Genomic DNA, 27,618 nt, shown 5'->3' with positions numbered 1-27,618 from the left:
TATGCAGCTTGCAATAGGCTTGAAAGCCAAAAGATGATGTGATCAAAATACTCATTTGCCTAATAATTCTTCACACAGTGTAGTGTGAACACAGCCTTATGCATATCAATCTTGAAACCCTACACTAAAATGTTCGGACGCAATCAAACATTCCGTAATTTGTCCAGAAAAAAAAATGTTGCGAATTTCACAATAAATTCCGTGGCAATGTCTGCAAAATGTAAAATTTGTGTTGATCCATCCTGCATGTTAAAGGGGATCTGAGATCTGATTCACAGGCTGCATGAATCGTATAGACCAACTCCAACATTGCATCCGTGTACATTTTATGCTGATCTATCACGGCCTTTAGGAGAAATCATAATTTGTAAAGCCAACCAAAGACTATGCCACTAGACCAAAGTGTTCTTCCGGGCCACATTCCGACTAAACTTGTCCGGCCTCGCTCATTTCACTTGTATTGATTGAGTCCACACACGTCTAGTTGGCATGTGACCACATATGAAATTTGCATACTTTCAGTCATCCTGACTGAGTGCTGTGCGGATTCACAAGTCAGCAGTCACATAGTGCCTGCAGATTTGTACCCTACAGCCGGATAACCCTGTTAATTTCTTTGTGTATTTTTTTTCCTGCAGCATGTGGGTGAGATTCCCCAAAAATTCTCATCCACTTTGCTCCTACTGTAATACCTTACAGACTTTCTATCCACACATCTAGAGGGAAAATTAGCAGAGTATCTTCTGCATATAAGCATAGTTTTATAGCAGCCTTAGGCCTATTTCACACTTCAGTTTTTTGACGTCGGTCAAAATCCGCCAGAGTGTAAAAAAAAAAAAAAAGATCCGTTTCCGTTTTGCCACAATCGGATGTCACAGGATCCATTTTTGGTGCCAAGGTGATGAAATTTAAAGTGACATGACTGTGGAATGTGGAAAGGAGAGAGAGAGAGAGATTTTGCCCCCAGAACGGAATTTGGGGTTAAATTTCTGGCAAGGAAATTATTCCGGGCATGCTCAGTGTCAAAAAGCGGATCCGTTGCCGGATTCCGTCAATAAACGGTTGGCAACGGATCCGCCGCCCATAGGCGACCATTACAACGAATGACGGATAGCGGCGGATCCGTTGCTATCCACTATTTTGAAGCAAAACGACGGATTTTGACTGATGGCAACAAACGGAAATGTGAAACAGGCCTTAAGAGTACAAAAATCAGTCTAAAACATATTTTCTGCCTAGACCTGCCACTAGAGGGAGCTGCAGAATTTGAATACCTAATACAATTTGCAGTATGCTCCTGAGCTACCCCTAGTGGTTGCGGCAGAGAGTAGAAAAATTAAAAACACAAGAGCCCCCCAAAAAACCGCTCCAGTAGATAATGAAGTAATAAGAATTCGGCAAAAAATTGTTGGACCTAAAAGTAATAGTGTGAAAAAGTGGATGCTGGATTAAAAAACTTATTATACATGTTTCCATTAAGGACCAACGTGCGGAATAGGGGATACCTTATGTGCTCCTGTTTTGATACCTGCATCAGATGGACATCCTGTTTTGGGAATTCTATGGTCCTGTGTTTTTTCATTCGATCAGTGGACATTACTGGAGACTTTCTAGGAATTCAGATTGCAGATGCATCAGGATTAGGCAGATTAGTGAGAATGGACATACATAGCAGTTTTTATAGCACTTGGCACTTAAAAAGCAGCAATGATTGGCAATTATACGCTGCGTAAAGCCGGTGTCACATGGGCGTCGCGCTTTCTTTATGTCAGCGGGATAGCAGTATACCTTTTCTTTGCATCGTTTATTCTGTTTTGCTTGTATTCTAATAATGTTGCTGTTCTCGCACATGGGGGTTACTGGGATGAAGAGATATAATATAGGTAGGTTACGATGGCAACTAGCACTATCGCTAGCTTTCTACCATTATAACCTTTTTAATTCCTCACCTTATTTTTTTTTTTTTTTAAAGATCATAAAAATGTGCAATAACTATAACGAAAAAAATAACACAAAATATATATATATATTATATAGCGCGAACATATTCCGCAGCACTTTCCAATAGTGTGAGTGTGTATAAACACAGTATATATATATATATTATGCTTTGCTTATATACAGTGCCTACAAGTAGTATTCAACCCCCTGCAGATTTAGCAGGTTTGATAAGATGCAAATAAGTTAGAGCCTTCAAACTTCACACAAGAGCAGGATTTATTAACAGATGCATAAATCTTACAAACCAAAAAGTTATGTTGCTCAGTTAAATTTTAATAAATTTTAAACATACAAGTGTGGGTCAATTATTATTCAACCCCTAGGTTTAATATTTTGTGGAATAACCCTTGTTTGCAATTACAGCTAACAATCGTCTTTTATAAGACCTGATCAGGCCGGCACAGGTCTCTGGAGTTATCTTGGCCCACTCCTCCATGCAGATCTTTTCCAAGTTATCTAGGTTCTTTGGGTGTCTCATGTGGACTTTAATCTTGAGCTCCTTCCACAAGTTTTCAATTGGGTTAAGGTCAGGAGACTGACTAGACCACTCCAACACCTTGATTTTTTGCCTCTTGAACCAGGCCTTGGTTTTCTTGGCTGTGTGCTTTGGGTCGTTGTCTTGTTGGAAGATGAAATGACGACCCATCTTAAGATCCTTGATGGAGGAGCGGAGGTTCTTGGCCAAAATCTCCAGGTAGGCCGTGCTATCCATCTTCCCATGGATGCGGACCAGATGGCCAGGCCCCTTGGCTGAGAAACAGCCCCACAGCATGATGCTGCCACCACCATGCTTGACTGTAGGGATGGTATTCTTGGGGTCGTATGCAGTGCCATCCAGTCTCCAAACGTCACGTGTGTGGTTGGCACCAAAGATCTCGATCTTGGTCTCATCAGACCAGAGAACCTTGAACCAGTCTGTCTTAGAGTCCTCCAAGTGATCTTGAGCAAACTGTAGACGAGCCTTGACATGACGCTTTGAAAGTAAAGGTACCTTATGGGCTCGTCTGGAACGGAGACCATTGCGGTGGAGTACGTTACTTATGGTATTGACTGAAACCAATGTCCCCACTGCCATGAGATCTTCTCGGAGCTCCTTCCTTGTTGTCCTTGGGTTAGCCTTGACTCTTCGGACAAGCCTGGCCTCGGCATGGGAGGAAACTCAAAGGCTGTCCAGGCCGTGGAAGGCTAACAGTAGTTCCATAAGCCTTCCACTTCCGGATGATGCTCCCAACAGTGGAGACAGGTAGGCCCAACTCCTTGGAAAGGGTTTTGTACCCCTTGCCAGCCTTGTGACCCTCCACAATCTTGTCTCTGATGGCCTTGGAATGCTCCTTTGTCTTTCCCATGTTGACCATGTATGAGTGCTGTTCACAAGTTTGGGGAGGGTCTTAAATAGTCAGAAAAGGCTGGAAAAAGAGATAATTAATCCAAACATGTGAAGCTCATTGTTCTTTGTGCCTGAAATACTTCTTAATACTTTAGGGGAACCAAACAGAATTCTGGTGGTTTGAGGGGTTGAATAATAAATGACCCTCTGAATAAACTTTTCACAATTTAATAAAAAAATTAAACAAATAACATTCTTTTTTGCTGCAGTGCATTTCACACTTCCAGGCTGATCTACAGTCCAAATGTCACAATGCCAAGTTAATTCCGAATGTGTAAACCTGCTAAATCTGCAGGGGGTTGAATACTACTTGTAGGCACTGTAGCTCTAAATTACACTGAATAGGCCCATATCTCTGGATGTGCATGGAAGATTTAAAATTATATTTACCATTATATTATTAATTTAAAGTCTGTTTTTTTGTTATACTTTTTTAAATCCATCATACAATTCGAGAGATATGGGCTTTTCTAGTTAGTGCAAATTTTTACTCAAGGATACAGCGGAAATAAGATTGAAAACTGGTCACTTTTTACTTGGTGACAGGTTGTCTTTAATCCAGATTTTGTATATGACATACTGTTTATAGCTGCACCACTGGGGTATTTCCATAAGCCTAGAAGACCTGCTACGCGATGGTTTGATACTATCAAGGTAATGGTGGAGAAGACCCTGGTGGACCTATCTAGGCTAGCACAAGATCGTTCATCTATCAAGTCGCCATTGCTCGAGATCGAGCCGATTGCCGTTAAATAATAAAAATAACAGAATCCTTTCTTGCCTCCGATTGTCTGCAGGTATCTCTCTAAAAATCTTCAGGTTGCTATTATGTTTTAAGCTTTTTTAATTTATTTTTATTTTTTTAAATATTTTTAAGCTTTTCGCTTTAGGTTTACGTCTATTTCAATGTAGCTTCTGATCTTTTGTAGTTCACATAGGAAAGCAATAGAGGGAAGAAACGAGTTAGATTTTAGTTTTCTGTCAAACTAAACCTTGGCGCTCGGTGCCCCCATGGCGTGGTCGAACAGTTTAGCGCAACTTCCCAACTATTCATTTTCCATCTGTCTCCGCACGCCAACATTTATGGTCTAACAAAAGGGGCATATGGCTGACTTTTTTGTATAATTGTTCTGTAAAACAGAAAAAAAGATAAGATTTTCATTAGCAATTTAGTATTTTACCAGCCTTGTATACAATTATGTGTTTGTTTGTTTTTTTTGTTTGTTTTTATATTTAACTTATTTCTGTCTCCTCAGGGTTAGAAATGTTGTTTTTGCAGCACAAAAAGGTCCTAATCCTGATTGTATGGAGGATTTGTTAGTTTAGAGAGTGAGCTGTGAATACCTGGGGTCTGGTATGTGACTGGAGAGACTGTAGGGATTTTATATAGCAGCGACAGAATGTACCTCGGCTCTACGGAGAAGAATGTAAACATTCCCATGTGGACTTAAAGCTGAAAAAAACCAACCCATGTCCTTCTAAGAGCATAGCCCGCTCCCCGTATTCACCGGTGTAAGCGCCATGTCCTTATTTAGAGGCAACGTCAGGTTTGCATGGGTTTTGTGATGTATGAGCCCCTGAAAGATGAATTGTTTTGAGTTGGGCTTAACTTTAGGTTTTTATCAAAAAAATGGTCAGGAAATCCCTGCTGAATGACTTTATGCTACTCCTCATGAGAGAACCTCCTCATGAAGCCTATGGCGGTAGAGGATGACCCCATACACTGACCAAAGTCATAATCTCACACATAGTAGATGGGAACGGGTTGACCAGTGATCGTTTCTTGATGGCCTGAAATACATTGCAGACTACACTGCATTTTGTCATGGCACAATAAATGTTTATATACTTTTCACCCGGATGAGATGCTGTTCTTCATCTTTTACACTGGAAGTTATTCTGTTTTTTGACCGTCGGTGTAGCCAATTCTGATCACCGTCTGAAAAACAAAGCATGTCTGGTCTGTGTTGGTGAAAGCAAATGATCGTTCATTTCATTGAAACAGCCAATGATCACTCGTTATGGCCGCAGTCAACCATTTCTTTAAACTTTAAGGGAGTCCATACACATTAGATTAAAGAGGTGCTCTCATCTTTAATATTCAGCAGTGCACCGCTGTCTTGCCTCCTGGTTTCCTGCTTGCCTGGTGGCGGTGCACTTCCATTGATTGACAGTTCGGGCTGGTGGTCTGAACTGTGCACTCTCGAATGCTGCAATGAGAATCGGAGAACACTTGGGCCATGAAGCAATCCGACTTCAGCGCAGCGCCTGCAAGCCGTATAACTAATAGCTTGCGAGCGCGTTCTCCTTGAAAGTGGCCAGTAACCTGGCAATGGACTATACACTGCACAATTATCATAATCCATTTGCCCTTGAGGACTTTATTTTTTATTAAGAGAAGAATTGCAATATTGCTAATTTTTACAAGTTCTTGGTAATTTTACCCATTAATAAAGGTGAGACGGCCCTTTTTAAGATCAGTCAGAATCATAGCCTAATTAATAATGATAATGTAATTACACAAAAAAAGTTGTTGGCTTCTTTGAACTAGATGGTGACTTGATTCAGAGACACCTGTATGGGGTACTCCTAGTATAGTTGTGCAGCTATAGTTGTGTGGAGCTGTGATGTCGCACCATGGTGGTCTATGCAGCATATTGCACTTCTCGGTGCAGGCGGTTTTTATATAGCGTTTGGGTGTCATTGTACGTGGTTATTTCTTAATGCTGTTAGAGGAGAATATCTCCATAAAACGTTGCCATATGGAGGCATCGTATAGCAGCAAGTGCCTTGTTCTTTCCTCCAGAGAAAGTCTTTTTCTTTTTTACTCTGTTCAGTCTAACTTTTTGTCATTAAAAGGGAGTCTGTCAGCGCGGGATGACTGTTCAAGCCAAGCACAGCTGTTTGGTGCACCCTTGGTGTGGCCAAAAATTTAAGTACATCGTTCCACCTACTTGTTTTTCCTCTATCTCCATCCCACCTCTTCTTTGAGAGCCAGAGAAGGTCGAAGATAGCTGGGAAGGTGCACTTAAATGTTATGTTTGGCCACACCTAGGGTGCACCCAGTGTCTGTGCTGGATTTGGACAGTCATTCTATGCAGTCAGACTGCCTTTACATGATCTGTAGCAACCACCCATGATCACTGTCTAGAAGGATTATGTCATTGCTCATGTGCTCGCTCTGATATAATCTTCTTTGGTTTGTTGTACAAGAAGTTCTGTCAGATGAGATTCTAATAAGAAAAACACTATACAAATAGAACAACAACAACAAAATGACTCTCTTACTAAGGGAGCAGCCATATATAGCGTTTCTGATACTAGGAAATCTTGGAGGGGGGGGGCTTAAGACACCATGCATGATGCACCATCAGTGGCGTAACTTGAAGCTCGTTGGTCCCAATACTAATTTTCCGACACTGCCCCCAATTATTTCAGGTCTTCACAAGTATTGGTCTTCATATATGGGCTAAAGGAGAGTTTGAGCCCCTTTTAGGCTGCATCTCCTGCACCCACTGTAGTTACACCCCAGGTATGTAACCTGGACATACTATGAAGCTAAATAGAAGTTTGTTTTTTGCTCACAACTTATTTGTGAATCCTCAAGAAAAAAAACCATATTGAATTATGTAGGTATTTTCTGCTAAAAGCATTGCTTCTGGGTAGAACACCTCGGCAAGTCCCCATACACGCGGAACCTGTGGGCCTGTAATATGATTCCTTAGGGACACTGTGCGCTGGCAGACAAGTACATTGCTCTGCACGTTAACATGTAAAGTATTGTTTATATATTCTAGAACCCTGCATAGATGGTACTGTCAGCATGCTATCATTGGGTAGATATTGCAATGTCCAGCTGCATACATGGGAGACAAATATTTAAAGGGGTTTTACACTTTAAGAACTGTTTATTTTTACGTAAACTTAAAATTTAAGTATTTGGAGCTTGGAGCTAAACATTTTATTTTTCATTGTTTCATTAATAATTTTGCACTTTGCGCTTCCGTAGCATCTGTATTGCAATGTCTATTGCTGCCTGCGGAATTAGTTTAAGGGTGTGTGCACACGCTGCGGATCCGCAGCAATTTTGGACCTGTGGATCCGCAACAGTTTCTGCTGCGTTGTACAGTACCTTTATTTTCTATGGAAAATGAAAACCGCAGTGCACATGCTGCAGATTTTTCCGCGCGAATTTGCTGCGGTTTCAAATCCGCAGCATGTCACTTCTTTGTGCGGAATCGCAGCGGTTGTACACCTGCTCCATTGTCCAGGTGTCAGACCGCAGGGGAAAACCGCAGATAAAACGCAGGTCTTTTGACCTGCTGATTTACCTGCGGATTTTGCCAAATCCGCGTGGAAAAATTTGCAGCACAATGGCAGCGTGTGCACTCACCCTAATAGGTTGTCCAGGCTTGGGGTTCAAAACAGCCGTCACTCTGTGACTGTAGATTTGTGAATCCTCACAGCGCGCACTGTCAGGATTTGCCAGTAGCGGGCAATCATAAAGCCACAAGTATGCAATTTGCATACATCCCGCCACATTCTAACTAGACGTGTCTGACCTCAGCCAATTCACTTGTACTGAGTGAGGCCACTCACAACTAGTCGGCATGTGACTGCAAATCGCATACTTGTGGTGAAATGGCGCTGGCACAGGAGAATCATGACAGTGCGCGTGTTGTGAGGATTCACAAGTCTGTGGTCACATAGTGACTGCAAACTTGAACCCTAAGCCTGGCAACCCGTTTAACTGAAAATAAAAAAAACAACCTTAAGGTGAAAAACCCCTTTATATCCTAGGATGACTAGAAGATTTTATGCAAATACTCTGTGTTATAATTACGGCTCTGATCCGAAGCATGGAAGCCAGGGCAGCCAGCTGCTGTTGGGATTGGGAGAAAACTGCCTTGTCATGTGTTTGCATTTCTCCATCCACCTTCAGTGTCCCAGCTCTATCTGCATAGCTACATCATGCAGGCTCCTAGCCCTGCAGGCTTTCCTTCCATGGGCTGGTTAGCTGAGGCCATCCAATGACTACTGCGCTATTCAGATAGGGAGGAGGGATTCCCTATTGCTTCAATGAGCAGCCACAGCTGTGTCACTTCGTGTGTCGCTGCAAGGCGAAAAGACTGAGGTTGGAAAACCTTACCCTGATTTTTTTTTTAAAATTTATTTTATTATTATATTTACTTTTTGGACCTAAAACGAGATGATGTTTAAAATGGGAAATGGCTGAATAATACCTGAAGGTGATTTTATTGGTATTTTTTTTTTTTTTTTTGGAATAGCCATTTACGTAGGGACAATACGGAAATGTAACCCGGTGTGGTAGGCTGGTGTCCTCCCGAACAGGTAAGGAGAAAGGAAGGAAGGCGTAATTATTGCAAGCTGCGGATGTTAACTGTTTAGGATACCGTGCTGGGGGCAGAGGATATTCTCCGCCTTGTCCAGGTGTATGTTTAGATGCATCATTAAGAGTATAGAGCATACAGAATATGCTGAATATATAGCTGCAGAGAATACATATATATAATCTATGCGAGTGAGTGTAATATACCGTGTGTGTGTATATGTATGTATGTGTATATGTATATATTTAGTGTACATACACACACATACACATCTCCATATACATAGATACACAAGCACACATCGATTTACATACACGCATACACATTCTATATATATATGTGTGTGTGTGTGTGTATATATGTGCCTATATATGTGTATATGTGTGTGTGTATATATATATATATATATATATGTGTGTGTGTGTGTGTATATATATATATATATATATATATAATATACACAAACACATGCACACATACTTATATACATACATGCACATATATATATATATAGAGAGAGAAATATATAGATATAGTTGTGAGTGGTAGAGACTACAGAATATATAAAAGCATACAGAATATTCTGTAAATGAATAGAATAAAGTAATGTTTTCTTTCCATTTATTTCACACAAAAAAAACCTGAAGCTATGGTTAAAAATAGAAGATGTATAAAAATGTGGTTAAAAAAAAAAAATTAGAATTGCAAACTTATTTTTATTTTCGGCTAATGTGCAAGTGTTTTGAATGCCGTGGGACCCATTAAGTGACGGCATTTTACCCTTTTTAGATCTAAATTATAAATAAATGTTTTCATTGAAACTCCCTTTTCATTGTAATTGTGCTTCTTTTCCCATATTTTTTAGAAATGCCATTTTCCCTGTCGCCCGTTTCCCACCGTCCTGTGGCATCCGTGCTTAGATGAGGAGCTGTGCCTATAATTTGTGGGCCGGGCTCAGAGCAGGAAGTCTGTTACCATGGAGATTATAGTAGATCTGTCTTGTAACTCGGCATGGATGGAGTAACGGTGTTTTTGGTGCTGTAAGAAGATTTCAACAAGTCCCCGCACCAAATTAATTAGAGTCCTAACTGAGGGGAAACTCATTACTCACACTAGCCTGTAGCAATTGCGCAGATTGTCTCAAGAGATTAACAATAAACCAGTAAGGAGCGAGTAGGAAACCTAGCAACCGGTACCTCTCATTCAATAAATCATGATTAAAGCGTAAAAAAAAATAAAAAGGGCTGTTTTACTCTCAGCCATTCCAATAATACCATCCTTGTACTACAGATCAATCTGAAGAATGGGGCAAATTTGACAATAATCTCCTGCAGTCGTTTCATGGTAATATAAAATGATAAATGGTGCTTTTTGCCACAAAACGGCGCCATTCCTTTCCATCTAACATTGCCATTTAACTACATTTACCAATATGGTTTAGTTTTTGCATAAAAAAAATCATGTTTTTCCCAATCCCTTTTCTTTGCAGTGGTTTTTAAACTAATGGTTGATTCTGTTCCTAGTTTGCATAAATGTTAGGCCTTCTAGAATAGATCCCAAAATTATAGGAATTCCGGATTCTCTGAGTTGCCGTATAAAAGAAATATGTAGATGAGGGTGGGTTCACTGTGGGGAAAAAAAATCTGTTTTTGGGCTCATTCAGATGACAAATAGGTCCAGGATCAGACCACAAAGCATGGACGGGTCGCAGCTCTCTCGACCAGAGCACGACGGCCTCATAGAAATGCACCAAGCGGCCAGTCCGTGCATTGTGATCCATGTACGGACCAATTTGCACAGATGTCTGAATGAGCCCCATCAATGGTGGTGCCATTCTTCTCAGAATTGGCCACGGAAAGTAGCTGGGTTGGCTTTGGGTGGTGCCTTTTTCTTATTTTTTTTTTTAGAATGGTTGCCCAATGATTAGCTAATGAATGGGTGTTTTTCTTCATGGGCTTCCAGTGATCCACTAGGCTACAATACTTGGTGAAAGTGAAACCCAGAAGCAAATGTTTGCTTCCCTGTATCGCCATGAAAAAGGGAATTAGAGCATTAGGACTTGTTCTCATGCAGTGTATTTTTTGTCCAGAGAAAGGTGTGTTACACACTTACCAGTCTTTGGCATGAGATTTTTGGAAAATCCTCATGCTCTGGAGAATATCTGCAACTTAAATTAATTTGCTGAGTATTTCAATAGTGGATACAGGCAGAAACGGGCCCCTGAGCAAGAGCAAATTACGGGCCCTTTGTAGTCCAGTAGCTCTTCATAATGCACAATATTACCTGTTTTGAAGAAGTAAATGGCCCCCCCTTACTTCTTGGGCCCCAGGGTGCTCCAATGATATGTCCTCCACTGGAGTATTTCGAATACGTAGCGTTGTTACCGCAGATTTCTCCCTTTGTACTTCAAATCACGAAATACGCGGTGTAATGACACCGTATTTCCGTATTTACAGTGACATTTGCCGGTGCGGGTTGTCCATGTTTTCAATGCTCACTGGGAACATAGCCTTTCACGGTTTCCATCTAAACCAATAGGCTGTGTGTGTAATGCACAGATTTGCCGAGATTTTGATCTTTCATTGCCTCCCAGTTCCATCATTTTTTTTTTTTTCTTAAATGACGGCTGTCCAATTGAAAACCAAATGGACTACTTTTTAACTTTTCTGTACAATATAATTGCACATAATGGTGCAACAAAACAGAACACCAAATACTAGTGTGAACTTCGCCTTAGCTCTCGTGCAGCAGGATTGCTGTGGAGTGGGGTCTATACAACTTTTAGTTTAATATAGCTTGGGAATAATAAATATAATTCTATTATGATGACAACTGGGGGATTAAGTGATGCCGCAGTACCGCAGCTTCCTGCAGTGTATCTGGGGGCTGCCGGATGTATATTGGATACATCCCTAGGCAATAAAGCGCTGATGCAGACTTATTTTTGCAGATTTTTCACATTTTCCATTAAAACATTAGTAATGGGGGAAAATATTAGAAATCCTAGCAATATAATATTGTCATTTGAGAAATATGGCCATTGAAGCTTCCAAGGGATGGACTAGCATTGAACCCATTTATAATGAACCTCATTAATCGATAGCGAATATAATGTAGAGAATTATTATGGCCACATTGATACAATCTTCATGTTGTTCCATTTGCACACATCCATTGTCGGAGGTGCATGTTAGGCCTGTGAATTACTGAATGCTGTAAATTCGGCTGTATAGTTTGAGAATAAACATGGCAAAAAGCTTTGCTGACAATGGAGCATGTGCACAGGGGAATCCTGAGTCTTAGTGGGATTGGTTTCCATGGTAGATAACACAAAACAGTGTCTAGAGACTCGGGGTGGAGTGAGTATCATTCTGTTCCTGTAATCCCCAGGTGAGGAAACTGTCAAAGAAAAAGGGAGCGGGTGACTTCTCTTGAAGTATTGCAGATTGTCTTGTATCAAGTCACACTGCTAACATTTGGCAGTACGCCCAATCTACACCAATGCTTGACAGTTGGGTCGTTGAAGTAGGACTTCCATCATGCTTGAATATCTGACAGATCACCGATGTTCAGGTGCACATGGACCATTGGTAAATGTAGTATTTGTCCATTCTTGCACTCTCAATATTTTTTATATATTTTTTTAAATTGGGAATTGTGATCCTCAAGAACAAATGTTCCAAGATGCCAAATTTTGTAGACCATTGGGGTCTATCAAAGTTGGGCTAATGATTTTAAATGGATCTCCAAGGTGCCATGATAAGAGCTTCCTTGCAGATATGATGTTACTGTCCATTGGAATATTTTTAGGGGTTAATGAACCAGTTGTGGCTATCTGATTCTGGCGCACTGGAAACATAATGGAGGTTTTACCAAATGTCTGCTAATACAGAATGGGGTCAGGTCAAGGAACTTTCTTATGCATTGCACACTTTGGTAAAATATCCAGTGAAATTCCAAGTCTAGAAAATATTCTGAAATTTCCGCAATTTCCTGGTTTGATCATATGAGCAGTCACATGGCTACGAGACCGGCCCGGAAGAAAGGAGTCTTTGTGTTACATTGGTGTTAAGCAGACCTCAAATAGCCATGTAAAATCCATGCAAACAAGTCCTTGCCCTGTTCTGTTGCAACAGGATGGGTGCGTCCAGAGGAAGTGTTACCGCTCATTTAGGAGACTGAAAGTAATGTTTAGCTGTAAGATTCCAGCTAATGACACATTTTGAATCATGAGCGTCGTATGATGACATTAGGAGAAGAGACTATAAAGAGGTTTTCATTCATAGGACATTAACGGAAATAAGCAGAAAAATTATGTCCCAAGACATATGCATCTGATCCCTATCCTTAGGGAACAAAAATTGCCGACAAACCTCATCTGAAATCCAACTTTTGCACCAGTCGATGATTATTTAGAGGACAAAAGTTGCCAAAATCCTATCCTAGCTGGACAGCGCGAACACCAGTGACATGATCGTGATCACGTCTTCTTCCTCTTGTGCTGTTTTTGCAAACTGCTCTTCGGAGTCCGATCGTAATTTTGTATAGAAATGGGGTATTTTCACCCACTGTGATTATCCTCCGATGCTTGTTGATATTTTTCTGTAATGAATTTGCTTTTGCTTCTGAGCACTAGTCTATCCTACAAAGCTATTTCTTTAATTAGTTATAGTGACCTCTCCATTGATCCATCCCATTCTGAAATGGACTTCAATACTCTGCTCTGGTAATGAGTTTATAGAGCTATGAGTTTTTGGGCCATTAGAAAACCTTTTAATGCAAACCAAGCTATTTCTTCTTTTTTTTTCTAAATGAAGAACTTTAGCGTTTGCTTTAACCTGCAGCCTAACGCTATTTGGATTACTACTTCTCAGTTTAATACTTCTCCTTCCCTGAAGATATTTGATGCTAAAAGGATGGCCTTTTAGGAATCACACGTATGGTTTTTGAGCCAAAGATCAGAATAGATGCTTTTCATTCTGTATGTATCTACTTTTGACTTTGGCTGAAAAAATTTTAAGCCCTTCATGGGTCTGATTGCTGAGGTCTCCGCCAATCGACCAAAATTGGTGGTTTGAGTGGACGTTTTCTGGCTATTGCTGGAAGGCTCAGTGGTCGACGTTCCTTCACTCAGAACAGAGCATCAGTTCACCCAATATCTAAGTACCCTGGCCCACTGTAGTGGGATTTCTTGGTACTGCCATTCAGCACTGAAGGCACATGGATGCCTCTGCCATTCTCATCTATGACCCTACGGTAGAGCTCCTCTGTATCTTGTATACCTCTGCTTTTTACATGGCACCATACAAAGGTTTATATGGAATATCTCAATCTAGTATTGCCATACAGAAACGCCATACAGTGGCAAATCTTGCCTGTGCCACTGTAATATTCAACTACGGGGACTATGTGCCACCAAATAGGTTTTATCCTCTAGAGCAAAATTCTGTATTTTTTTTGCATCATTTACATTTATTTAATTGAATTTAATCCTGTAATTTTGGAATTCATGACATGTTAGAAACAAATGGTAAAAAAAGAAATGTCTGGAAAAGGTTAGGATAGAGTAATCTCTAGACACAAGATGGTGATTGGATGTTCCCATCCTTTTGTCGGCAGTGTTTGGCAAAGTCATAATAAGGAGGGCAGTCAGCAGCTCTAGTATTTATGGTCACTTGTGTAGCTTCATAAGCAGGAGGAACGGTACCTAGTACTGAATGTGATAGCTACTCATAAATACATGAAGGAATCGTGCCATTAAACATTCTGTGGTTACAACATTAATGCTTGAAAATCATTATTAACTGATCAGACCTTGTACCTTCTAGATGAACCCAGTACCAGGTCTATTGTCTCCTGGCGCCATCATTAATCAGTATTGACCTGGATGGACATAAACATTTACTGAGCTTCTTTTTTTTTCTTTCTCTCTAGGCGTATTAATTTCCAATAGCTTGTGTTCTAGGGAATTAGCTTTTTTCATGTTGCACGTAATGGAGTTTGGCCTCAGCTGTTGTCAGCCAGATGTCCATTTGTAATGAATGATCTGGAGATATCGCTTTTTGTTCCTCTTTGAACACACATTTTTTCCCACTTTCTGAGATGTTCAGATTCTCTTTCAGTGAAGGGGCGACATCTGAACCTAAGTGACTCCTGGATCCAAGATGCAATGACCCGACAATTGGGTCACCAGGGATTACCATTCTATACTATACATAGGAGCTGTTTACCCTCAGGAGATGCAGACTATGGAAGCTCACAGAATCAGAAAATGGGTTATTTACCACTATATGTTCATAACAAATGAATAGTTTGTGATCATGGGCAAAGAGACATATTATATAGGGGCTTGTATTGACAATCTTTTATTATAGGGTGTTGATAGCCTTGTCACTCTCCTACTGGTAGAACTAGACCACAAACTAGGAATCTGAAGGTTGATCAATAATTGCTTTTAAAAGGGGTATTCACATTTCAGAAAATGGTGGCTAGGATATGCCATCTCTTTCCGATTGGTGAAAGTTTGACTGCCACAATCTCCACCAATCCTTGAAATGAGGAGACTACAGTTTACATGTGTAGCCCCTTTACGGAGCAGCATTCCCCACCTTCAGCCAGGTGAGCCCTACTAATTGGAAAGTGATTGTATACTGTAATTACATATAAGAAAATCTCCCAAAATTCATTTTGGGTAGATTTGCTTGGATCATCTGACAAATGCGATTCGGTCCAATTAATTGCAGTTCACATAACAATTGCCATAATTATGCTCGGAAGTTTCTGAAGTCTCTCCAGACCCCAAAGCGTAAGAAATGGAGGGAAGGTAGAGGGGTTAAAAAGATAAATAAAATTCATCCCACTTGCTTGTCCTTGGCCCTCACCTGTTTTACACCTCCACAACTCTCTAGTCCTTCTTGCCGGTCTTTAGTCCTCCATCATGTGCATCACCTTCCCCACATGACTTTGTGTGGCCTTGGAGCCAAAGAGGAAGAACCGAAGATCAGGGAGCCAGTGCAACATAGGTGGCATAACACAGGTGTGAGAGCCTATGCCAGGGGAGTACAATTTATTTTATCTTATTTCCATCCCAGCCTTAAAAAGAATCTGGCAAAATGGCAGGCGGGTGGCTGCCCCTTTTTCTGGGTTCCTGCCATCCAAATCACAAAAGAAATAGATTCACCAGAATTTAAAAGAAAAAAAATTACTGAAATTAATTTGATTTTGTTACAGAATTTTTCTCTTGTTATAACCAAAAAATACAACAATTTTTCTTAAATTAATTGACATCTATCTGAATATGAAGTCAGTTTTGGATGAAAACACTGTAAGTGCTGTTGACTACGCTTCATAACTATATTATTAGCTCCAATGATATCTCCGGAATTGATTTTTCACAGAAAATGTTTCCATTCAGATTCCTGATTTTTCCTTTCTAGTTGTCTTTCAAAGGATCGTTGGTGCTTCGCTACATGGTCGCTAGTTATTTGTCAAACAGGCAGATCTATTTAACGACGCAGCAATGATACGGCGATCCGTATAACGATCTCGGCGGTCGTTGGGACCTTGTCACACAGCAGCTTTTCTGACGACTCACGCCTGCATCCCTGAGTTCTGCGTCGCCAACGAGGTGACTCGTCGGCGTTAAACACAGCGACTATGAAAAAATGGCCTAGGACATTCGAGCACGATCAGCGATATCCAACGGGGGGCCGGTCGCCACTATGTGTCACACATAGTGAGATCGCTGTTGCGTCACAAAACCTGTGACATTTCAACGATCTCGCTAACAATCTCGTTATGTGAGACTGGGCCTTAACACTGCACAGTGCGCCGATATGGTGTGCAGGATACTCTAGACACAAGGCTCCGTTACATCAAGATCAATGCGACACTTATGCTATGCATGCTGGTATAAGTTCCAGATTTTTTGGAGTTGTAATTTACAGGTAATTATCTGTCCCTCTGTGTGTCATATGTTGTACACATTCTGGGCCATGGCCCATCAGATGTCATATGGGCCACGTAGAGGACAGTGGACAGTACAGAAATTTAATGACGCCATACAAAAACCACTGTATAACCACTAAATGGTTGACAATTACATTTCTGAAAATGAGAATACGACTGAACTGATATATATATATATTATACAGGTCTATTATAGTATAAAAAAAAAAAAATAAGAATAATAAATGGGTTTTGAAGGAATAAAAAATAAACCTAATTGGAGGAAATGTAAGAAATAAATATAGGTAAACCCTCATCACCTTAAATGTCCCCAACTGATTTGTCCTAGGGTAATAAAACGCCTGCTGCCACATGTGCTACGTATCCATAAAGTATCACAGAAAGTTCTTGCGAACGGGTTCTTGTAATTTTGGTTGTCAGCTTTTAGCTCCCACTGAATTGAATGTGTAGCGATCAAAGTGACCTTGTGGAATCTTAACGATTAAGAGAATAACACATCGGTGGTCATATGAAACAAATGAACCATTAATTAATGTAATATTGTTGTGAAAACGTTTGTTAGGATTTTTGCTGTAAGGCCGGGGTAACACATGCGAGAAACTCGCACGAGTCTCACATCTTAATTCCCGGTACTGCCGCCGGCACTCGGGAGCGGAGTGTACCGATGCATGTATTTCTATGCAGCTGAGCACTCCAGTCCCGAGTGCCGGCGGCAGTGCCTGGTATTAAAATGCGATACTCGTGCAAGTTTCTCGCATGTGTTACCCCAGCCTAATAGTTATAGGTGGAGATTTTGGGGAATTGGAGGGAAGGGTGACATTTGACCGACTAAGAACAGCACAACAAAGTTTTGTGTTTATGAAAAAGTTTTACTGGCTCTTGTTTGCTGGCGACGCCATACTTTGTAACTTTTCTTTTATTAATAGGTGAATGAAATGCCATTTATTGTCTACAGTTGCAATGTTTGCTAACTTCCTCTCTTACATTGATGGAAATTGTTGATGTATAATGCATGGGCATTAATCCATTATTTAAGCAGCACTCTTCATAGTCACAGGCTACTTATAGTCCTAAACACTGAGCAGTTAAGTGAAGTTGTAGAGTCAGCACTTAACGAGTATAGAGAATAATAAATGAGGAGGATGCTATATGAAACAATACTGCAAAATTGTAGGTTTTTTTTGCAGTTTAACTGGACTTCAGTGGGATATTTGGGTTTTCCTAATGCTATCACTTTCAGGTCTTTCCTCAAGTGGGTATAATAGGAGGCAGTGATGTTACTGTTAAATAATATATGGCCGTTCATGTATTCTTAATGTTATGTTCCATTCGGTTTGGGGTAAAGTGCCGGTCTGCATTCGTTGTAGGTTATTTGTACTCCACACTTTTTTGTTTTCTAGCTCTACATCAGGGATGTCAAACTCAAACACAACAGAGGGTCAAAATGAAAAACTTGGACAAAATCGCATTCCAACCAATATACAGTATTATGGGCCCCACACAGTCCTCCATGCAATATTATGGGCCCCATATAGTCCTCCATACAGTATTATGGGTCTCACATAGTCCTCCATACAGTATTATGGGCCCAACATAGTCCTCTATACAGTATTATGGGTCTCACATAGTCCTCCATGCAGTATTATGGGCCCCACATAGTCCTCCATACAGTGTTATGGGCACCGCATACAGTATTATATGTCCCACATAGTCCTCCAACAGAATTATAGGCACCACATAGTCCTCCGTACAGAGTAATAACCCCACATTGGGTTGGTGGTTCTGGTGTCACGGGCCAAATAAAACCAACTTGCGGGCCAGTTTTGTCCAACGAGCCAGAGTTTGACATGTATGTTCTAGATGCATTATAAGGCATGCTTTTAAGTTAGTCTTATATGGCCACATTTTTGGCTCCGTAATAAATCCACAAAACCCAAAACTACTTGGCTTGAGTCACTATTCATCAGTACAGTGTCCTATCTTTGCTCCAAACTCAAACACTAAAATGCCTTCAACTGGATTCATAAATGGTGCTAAGGTCAAAGTATTTAATTTCTTTTTTTTTTTCCCCCCTTTTTTGGTAACCAAGAAGAGTCCATAGAGATAAGATGTCCTCTAAACAATTGAAGATGTTTTTGGACTCAGTGATGTATAGCTATGTTCCTGATTTTTCGTTTTTAGGATATTTTCTACCTGTAAACCTCAATATTGAGCTAGATTAATTTGGATTATTTTTTTCGTGTTTGTTTTTTTAATCTGTTTACATATTTAATGCAGTGCTATAAAGGGAAAGTTTTATCAGAAAATGACTTGCTTTTTATATTTTTTTTTATGTTAAAAGCTTTGAACAACCCAATATTAATGGGCCTAGGGAGATTATGAAATGATACTCTTTTTCTGTACTGTCCTTCTTACTCAGTGCTGCATTACCTGGTATCAATATCCAGCTGCCGATAGGCTTCAGGGTTCATATTTCATCCAATCAGAGACAATCATGAACGCTGCAGCCGATTATGTGTCTGACTGGCTGCAGTGTTCTTGTGATGTTCACGCCGGAAGTCTGATGTTGATACCAACATGATGTTTGTTTGTTTTTTTTCTTTTTTTAATTTTTAACCCTATATTAAGTGCATGCTCCGTATTGGACAAACCTTTTAAAATATTTTTAAGAACCTTTGATTTTTTTTTTCTCTAATTTTTCATGTTACTATATGTATTTGAGAAAGTAAAATGTTTTCCCTCTGAACACTGAGCCTAATATTAGATTGATGCATTTTGCAAAGATCACGTCTCATCAGTCATCTCATTAACCTCACAGGCAGGATTACAATGTCATAACACACCAATGTATAGATAACGCATGATCCATCATTCACAAAAGGTCATGTGACTAGCTTGCCTCCTCATTCTCCCTACGTAGTGATGTCTGCACAGTTCTGCCCACTACACTTAATAATAATAATAATAATAATAATAATAATAATAAATTTTATTTCTATAGCGCCGACATATTCCGCAGCACTTTACATTTCGGAGGGGATTTGTACAGACAATAGACATTACAGCATAACAATAATCACATAGATTATAACAAATACTAAGAGGAATGAGGGCCCTGCTCGCAAGCTTACAGTCTATGAGGAAAGAGGTAGACACGAAAGGTGGGTGGTAACAGTTGCCCTGATTGTATGGACCAGCCATAATGTTAAGTGTGTAACAGTACAGACACAGAGGGCTAATGGATGCATAAAGCATGTGGGAACATGATGCGGGGAACCTGGTTATGGTAAAACTTTTGGCTGTGTCACACAGGGATAGATTAGGTTAATATGTTGAGGCGATAGGCCAGTCTGAATAAATGCGTTTTCAGGGCACGCTTAAAATTGTGGCGATTGGGGACTAATCGTATTAACCTGGGAAGTGCATTCCAAAGAATTGGCGCAGCACGTGTAAAGTCTTGGAGACGGGAGTGGGAGGTTCTGATTAATGAGGATGCTAACCTCAGGTCATCAGCAGAACGGAGGGCGCGGGTAGAGTGGTATACTGAAACAAGGGAGGAGATGTGGGGTGGTGCTGAGCCATGGAGGGCTTTGTGGGTGAGGGTAATAAGTTTATACTGAATTCTGGAGTGGATGGGTAGCCAGTGTAATGACTGGCACAAGGTAGAGGCATCGGTGTAACGATTGCTGAGGAATATGATCCTGGCTGCAGCATTCAAGACAGATTGGAGAGGGGAGAGTTTGGTAAGAGGGAGACCGATTAGAAGAGAGTTACAATAGTCGAGACAAGAATGAATAAGAGAAACAGTAAGAGTTTTTGCAGAGTCAAAAGTAAGAAAAGGTCGAATTCTAGAAATGTTTTTGAGGTGCAGATGACAAGAGCGAGCCAGTGATCGAATGTGGGGAGCAAAGGAAAGCTCGGAATCAAGTATGACCCCAAGACAGCGGGCATGTTGCTGGGGAGTAATAGTGAAGCCACACACAGAAATGGCAATGTTGGGTATACTGTAGGTACATTAGTAGAGGGAGGAAACACAAGGAGTTCAGTCTTTGACAGGTTCAGTTTCAGATATAGTGAGGACATGATGTTAGACACAGCGTTTAGACAATCGCCGGTGTTTTCTAGAAAGGCTGGCGTGATGTCAGGAGAAAAAGCGTATAATTGGGTGTCATCAGCATAGAGATGGTACTCGAAACCAAATCTACTGATTGCTTGACCAATAGGGGCAGTGTACAAGGAGAAGTGGAGGGGGCCTAGAACCGATCCTTGAGGAACCCCAACAGTAAGGGGAAGGTGAGAGGAGGAGGAACCGGCAAAATATACAGTAAAGGAGCGGTCAGAGAGATAGGAGGAGAACCAGGAGAGAACGGTGTCCTTGAGGCCAATGGAACGGAGCTGATAATCCACAGTGTCGAATGCTGCAGAGAGATCCAAGAGAATTAGCATGGAGTAATGACCATTTGATTTAGCTGTTAGTAGATCATTAGAGACTTTACTTGACCCATAAGTCAATGAATGTCTCCTGTCTATTGCTTCCTATGGTCCATTTGGCTGCAGTAAATCTCAGACTACTATTAATGGCAGCAGAGTCCCGATGGCCGCCCCCATAATCATGTACAGATCATGGAATATAAAAAAAAATAAAATAAAAAAAACCTTGGAAAAAAAGTATTTGGATCACTATATGGTTTTCATTAGTAACAAATAATACATTGCCGTTTGCTTAAGACGTGTAGAACTTTCTTGGTAGCTAGTTTGGAGTCAACGATCTGCTGAACCCTCACCGGATGGCCACAGCTGGTTCTTCTGAAAGTCTCACTTGCAAAGATTTCAGATTTTTCTCGTCCTGACATATGAGTAAATTACGCTGTCAGTTCATGTTTCTCGCTTTTGCCTTTTGCATAATTGGGCAGAAAAATTATGTGATGAAACCCATAGATCATAACCTAATTGCACATGTTCGGTGGCTGGTCAAATCAGCCTGTGCCACCACTGATGGGCAAAGTAATTAGTGCCGTGGAGATGACTACAAGGTCATTAATGGCGCTGGGGAGAGGATATCGCCTGATGAATATTCTAAGGAGCGTGGAGATGGAAATTACAGCCTGACTCGCAGAGATTAGGGTGTTATAACCAGTTCTTGGTGCTCTCTTGTGAATTTAGGCAAGTGTCACAGCTCGGTGCTCTGGCCAATGTAACTTGTAAGATTGTTTGATCTCGGGACGTAGTCCTGTATTATATTAAAACCATAACCGATAAGTCTATCTTACATCAGGGTTTCTCCCTCTTCTCTGCTGCTCTCTGATGTTCAGCCAGAAGTGATGTTTGATGTCAGACTAATGCAGCACGTAGATTAGTGGGAGCTTTATTGTGCTGCAGCCACACCAGGGACGGACAGGCTTCAGGTCTCCAGCTGTTGTAGGGGGACTCTGTTCAGGGCACTACAGGACATGTGACTTCAACAGTGGCGGGGGGGGGGAGCACAAGGTCCTAAATGCTTTAGATGCACAATTTGACATGCAAATGCTCTAGGTTTAGGATAATATTGTAGGAGGAAATCTGTTTCATATGATAGGACTTGGCATTGCACTGGCTAGCCTCTCATCCACTTCTCTTGAGAAAAGCGACGTAGAAGTTAGGCAGCGTGTGACTGCAGATATGGAAATGGACATACTTATTATCACATGGTGAAAATATGCACTGGTCTGAACATTTCTTTTAAAACCCTCATACCCTGTAGGCCAAAATTGAGTGATCACCTAATGTATTTTGAGGTCTCCTAACTGTCCATCCCCCAACATAGTGGCCGTGGCAGAAAAAGATTTTGTCATTTGAATTCAGGTAGCCTATCCATTTTTTTTCTTCAAAAGACAAGCTGCTGCCATAGGAGCATGGTAGCGGCTCTGTCGTAGAGGGCTTCGGATCACTCAGCCGAGTGTTTCCTTTTATGTGGCTTTTAGGAGCAATAGCTGTCAGTCGAACGGTCATTCAGTCTATGGCTCCTCTTTGCTGCCCCCCGCTTGTTGATTGACAGCAAAGACCGAAGCTCTGCTGTATAACGCCACCTCTGCTTTCCAACTGTCAATCAAGAAATGTAGGCTGGGAGAAACGAAACTGCAAGTGCTTTGATTCATCCACCAGTGCACTTGCAATTCTAATTTGCATGTCTATAAAAGTTGAATTTTGGCACCCCGTTAGGGATATCTTTTCATACACCGCCCTATCCTTCACTACATCTGCTTGCACAAGGATCGTGTTACTGATGGGTTCCCTTTAAAATCATTTTACCAACGTCCCCCTTCATGAAATCTAGTACTTATCTGACTTTATTTTTTCCAAGAAAGACACTACAGCCCATATTAAACAACTGTAGCCCCCCCGTCACCGCATAATGTCACTGTAAAAAATCCCTTTCTATGATCCTAACTTAAGACCTCGTGGATTAGGTATGAAAAGGTCATCCTTGTGTTGTGCATTGGTCTGTTTTATTTGAATATTGATGCATTATAGCATTTCCCTTTAAAGATCTATAAGTGCTCATCCTAATCTTATTGGTTTACGAATATAATGACCGAGTAGCCCAGCCAATTCCTTAAAGGGGTTGTTCACTATATTTATTAATGGTCCAGGGTGATTCATACGAAAAAAACTTTCCTCTCGGACCGGTGTTGCTACTCCACTCTCAGTTCTGTGTCCCCCACCGGTCTCATGTGACCACCCTAGCTAATGCATCATTGGAGCAGATCACCTACAGATAACACTTCTATTCCAAATCCGTGGTACATGAAAGACCCCTGTGCAGCAGAATAAGGGCCCCATTTCGTCGTCATACAGACGTAATCCTGCTATTTGAATGAGGCCAACTTTGTACCTATTGTGCCTGGTCTACATCAACTAATTTCATGTATTTTGTGTCTCCACATGACTGATTTTTTTTAGTTCAAAGGTTACTTTTATATATAATTGTATCCAATGTGACATTTGGTGATTGCCGAAAGTAACATTTATTGCTTCTGACTGTTTGTGGTTTGGAGAGAAGGAAGTCCCTGTCTCCTAAAATCTGATCACATGTCAGCATTGTGGAACTGACAAGAAAACCTTATTTCTAAGATTTTCCATCCATGCTTGTGACTTTTACTTGGTTTGATTGTTTTATTCTTTTATATCTGCTACATTTTATTAATGTGTGTCAGGTTATCATCATAAGTAAATCGTAAATATCCCTGAAAATCTCTCCAAAGCAAATTGAAGTGTATTAAAGGAAGAAATCTTCCCCCTTTTCAATCTTAATTTAGCCCAATGTTATCTCTATAGTGAATGATCAGATGAGAAGCTCCCGCAGAGATTTATTAACAGAGCTAGATTGCATGGTGGTTTTATATCAGACTCTGGACTCCAAGGTGACTTCCACTATTACCTTGCATTTCATATTGATTATGGTGTAATTTGCACTACAATACCATTACACTATATACCGTACGCTTTAGGGCATTTATCCATGTTGCTATTTGACATTAACTATTAGATGAGCGATAAAAAGGCTTTTAAATATACTGCGGAATAAAATGTAATATACATGGCTGCTGTGATGGTAACTATCAGCATTAAAGACTGTGCATACAAAGCACAATCACTTGGTGCACCCTTGGTGTGGCCAAACACCAATCTATCTGCCCTCCTCTTCATCAATGAAGATGGACTGCTCTGGCTTTACAGGAGAGCAGAGATGGATGGGAAAACAGGTAGGTGGGAAGGCGCACTGAACTATTTGGTTGCTCCAAGGGTGCCCTGAGGGCCTGTGATTGGTTTGAACAATTATTTTGTGCTGACAGTCCACTTAAAGTGTTGCAACAATTAGGGCTGGTTCTTTATTTCTTTTTTTCATAAGTGGTGGTAGGATACCTGTGTATTCCACCCTTGGCTTGCCAAGTGTAGGCACAAGATCAGTAGACAAGCTCAGTAGGTATTGCCATCTGCTTATTGCTGATTGATGTTGACACCACGTGACCACCCCGTTTTAGGTCAACAACATTACACATCCATTTGACAGCGGTTAATTTAAGGCCACCCACTGGACTCTTAAACCCAGAAGGAGCAGTGATTTTAATTCATAAAGTACAGTACTGACGTGGTCACAGGACCCGGGTCCTGTGACTCGAATCATTCTTCTCCATTTCTGAATCTTTTCCTGCTAAACCATATATGCATTGGCTGTAGAACATGCCACCTCCGGATAGGACTCCCACGTTCAGTGCCACAGGCTTCCTTAAGTGTATAGTATGAGCTTCTTACATGCACAGCCCCACTGAGTAAGCATCAGAAGACATTAGGGAAAACCTTTTTTTGAGCTTTCGGGCACTTGTATAGCTGGGCATTTGGCCCAGCACCTAGCATTGGTACCCGATTGGTGATACAGGGAACCTTGCCGTACCTGCTCAAGTGCAAAGCATTATGTTTCACATCATCTAAGGATGGATCATCAATCAACTTCGGCTGGACAACACCTTCAAGGAAATAAGAGAAGAAAAATAATTTGCTAAAACTGTGTTTGTCTACCTCATATCTAACAAAACAGGAGCACTATATATATGTTTTTTTTTACATGGTTGTGTTCACATCTGCGTTGGAGCCTCGATTGATAGGTTGGTCAGACTTGATGGAAGTATAGCGCTGCAATATTCGTCCTATCAAAACAAGGGAATTCTATGGATCCCGTTGTAATCTGTTGGATTAGCTGGGCACCTGTGTTATTTTTTGTGTAGGAGCAGACCATAAGGCTTGGTTCACACTGGTGTCTGGAGTTCCTTTTTTCTGTTTTGTTAGGAGAACTGAAAAAATGCAACTCGCGGATGGATCCAACATATTGATGGGAAAAAAAAATTAGAGCAGCATGCCGACCTTTTTCTTCTGGTGAAAATGTGTCAGATGTCTTAACAAAGGAGCCATCACCTAGTCTTAGTGGTTCACTGGCAGCCCCAGTGACCTAATCCTGCGCTCTCTACTTCTCTGAGGTTCCTTCTTTATGTTGAAGAGGCATGCATGGTATCTCCAATATGGATTCTGCTGCCATCAATATTCCTTGTATGTGGGCGAATCTGCATGGCTTGTCCTATATACTAGAAAAACACGACGTCCCTAATTAAAGGTGCGTGCAAGAGTTAAATAGTCTGCGGTGGCCAGGCTGTTAGGTTGTCATCTCCATTGTCAGCGATTCATGTTAGACACATGCCTTCAAGCTAATGTACAGCGTAACTACATAAAGATGTCCCCGTATCATTAATAATGGACAAAAAAAAATGACATCCGGCATCCATTTCTTAATTAGCATCGTGGATGATTAAACAAATGGGGAAAGCTGCAGAATTCACCATGAAAATGCATCTGGATTTGGTAATAAAGCTTTGTCGGAAGGGGTTCACATTTATTTGCATTCAGGTACCTACTGACCAATCTACAAATTAGCTTTCCATTTTGTTTGTTATGACTTCCCCCGGGGAGGATTAGCGGGGCTCATGTTTGTCTTTTATTGCTGGCATTGAGTGGATGGAAATAATTTAGGAGCCCTTTAACTATTCATGTGCTTGCTTTATCATACATGCAAAAATTTTTAGGGAAAAAAAAAAAAAATCTTTTATGTAAATACATCCTTATTTCAACGACTTTCTGCATTTGCTTTTTTTTTTTTTCCTTATCTGCATATGGGTTTAATGGACTTTTTGCATATATCTCCTGGCAGTATACAGCTGCCACCTTTACAAGGTCACACCTGCCCGGACACCTGTGCTGCATCACATCTTCTCACGTACACCTGACTCTACGGTTGATCTCTTTATCTCTCATTTGCCTGAGCCCTTTTTTATGCTTTAGGCTATGTGCACACAGTGCGGATTCTGCTGTGGATCGGCAGCGTTTCAGGCTCTGCGGGTCCGCAGCAGATTTAGGTGCGAGGTACAGTACCATTGTTTTCAATGGTAAACTGGAAAACGCTGTACACATGCTGCGGATTTTTCCGCGGTTTACAATCCGCAGCATGTCAATTCTTTTGTCCAGAAACGCTGCACATAGCCTAAAGGGCACACTTGCATAAAACGCTTTTTTTTTTTTTTTCTTTTGGGACATGCAGTCAAAAACGGGACACTGTTTCACAGCGAATTTCTGGGGTTTTGTGATGCAAGTTTTTTGCCTGCTTGGCTTGTTCAGATGAAGCCTATGGTTTCAGTGCACTCCATCTGATTCAGTTTTAGGCTGTGTGCACACGCTGCGGATTATGTGCGGATTCATCCGCGCGGATTCTGTAAAATCCGCAGGTGAAACCGCAGGTCAAAAGACCTGCGGTTTTACCTGCGGATTGCTCTGCGGTTTTGCCCTGCGGTTTTTCATCTCCTCAATGGAGGAGATGGCAAACCGCAGGAGAATCCGCAGAAAGAATTGACATGTCAATTCTTTCTGCGGATTGAAAACCGCAGATAATCCGCGCGGAAAATTCCACACCGTCTGCACTGCGGTTTTTGATTCCCATAGGGAATCATGGTACTGTACACCGCAGCAAAAACTGCTGCGGGTCCGCAGCAGCCAAAACCGCTGCGGAACCGCAGCAAAATCCGCAGCGTGTGCACACAGCCTCAGGGCTTGTTCACATGCTGCCTTTTTGCCTTTGAAACAAAATGTAGCATTTTACCAATGCCAGTATTGTACAGTATATCTTTGAACCATCAAAGCAGTTATATTTTTTATATCACTTTTTTTTCAGCATTTTTGCAGAGTTTTTAATCCATTCAAATGAATGGGAAGAATAACATATCCAAAAAGAAAATGTGTACTTTACGTAGCGATTTTCCTGCCTACTCAACGTGTACACATAGCCCTAGATCTCGGTAAATAAAAAGATGCTCACGTAATTTAACCCCCCAT

At 41.0% G+C, this 27,618-nt stretch overlaps 1 protein-coding gene across 5 annotated transcripts in view; it reads left to right on the top strand.

The window, feature by feature from the left end:
• The window catches only part of DAAM1 (dishevelled associated activator of morphogenesis 1), a 214,121-nt gene that overhangs the window by 91,977 nt on the left and 94,526 nt on the right, over positions 1-27,618 (top strand). Inside the window, exon 1 of one of the 5 annotated variants that reach the window (XM_073585589.1) lies at positions 8,504-8,637. The exons of 3 other annotated variants lie outside the window; for them this stretch is intronic. The gene's annotated coding sequence lies outside the window, so the exon portion shown is untranslated. Of the gene's footprint in view, positions 1-8,503; positions 8,741-27,618 lie in introns of those variants that run through there. One more of the 5 variants, XM_073585580.1, reaches the window with a different exon arrangement.

This window comes from Dendrobates tinctorius, unplaced genomic scaffold (genome assembly GCF_039654945.1).
Source record: "Dendrobates tinctorius isolate UK_male_01 unplaced genomic scaffold, ASM3965494v1 ptg000010l, whole genome shotgun sequence".
NCBI lineage: Eukaryota > Metazoa > Chordata > Amphibia > Anura > Dendrobatidae > Dendrobates > Dendrobates tinctorius.
The sequence above is the reverse complement of the archived record's forward strand: the minus strand, read 5'-3'. Positions and strand labels throughout refer to the sequence as shown.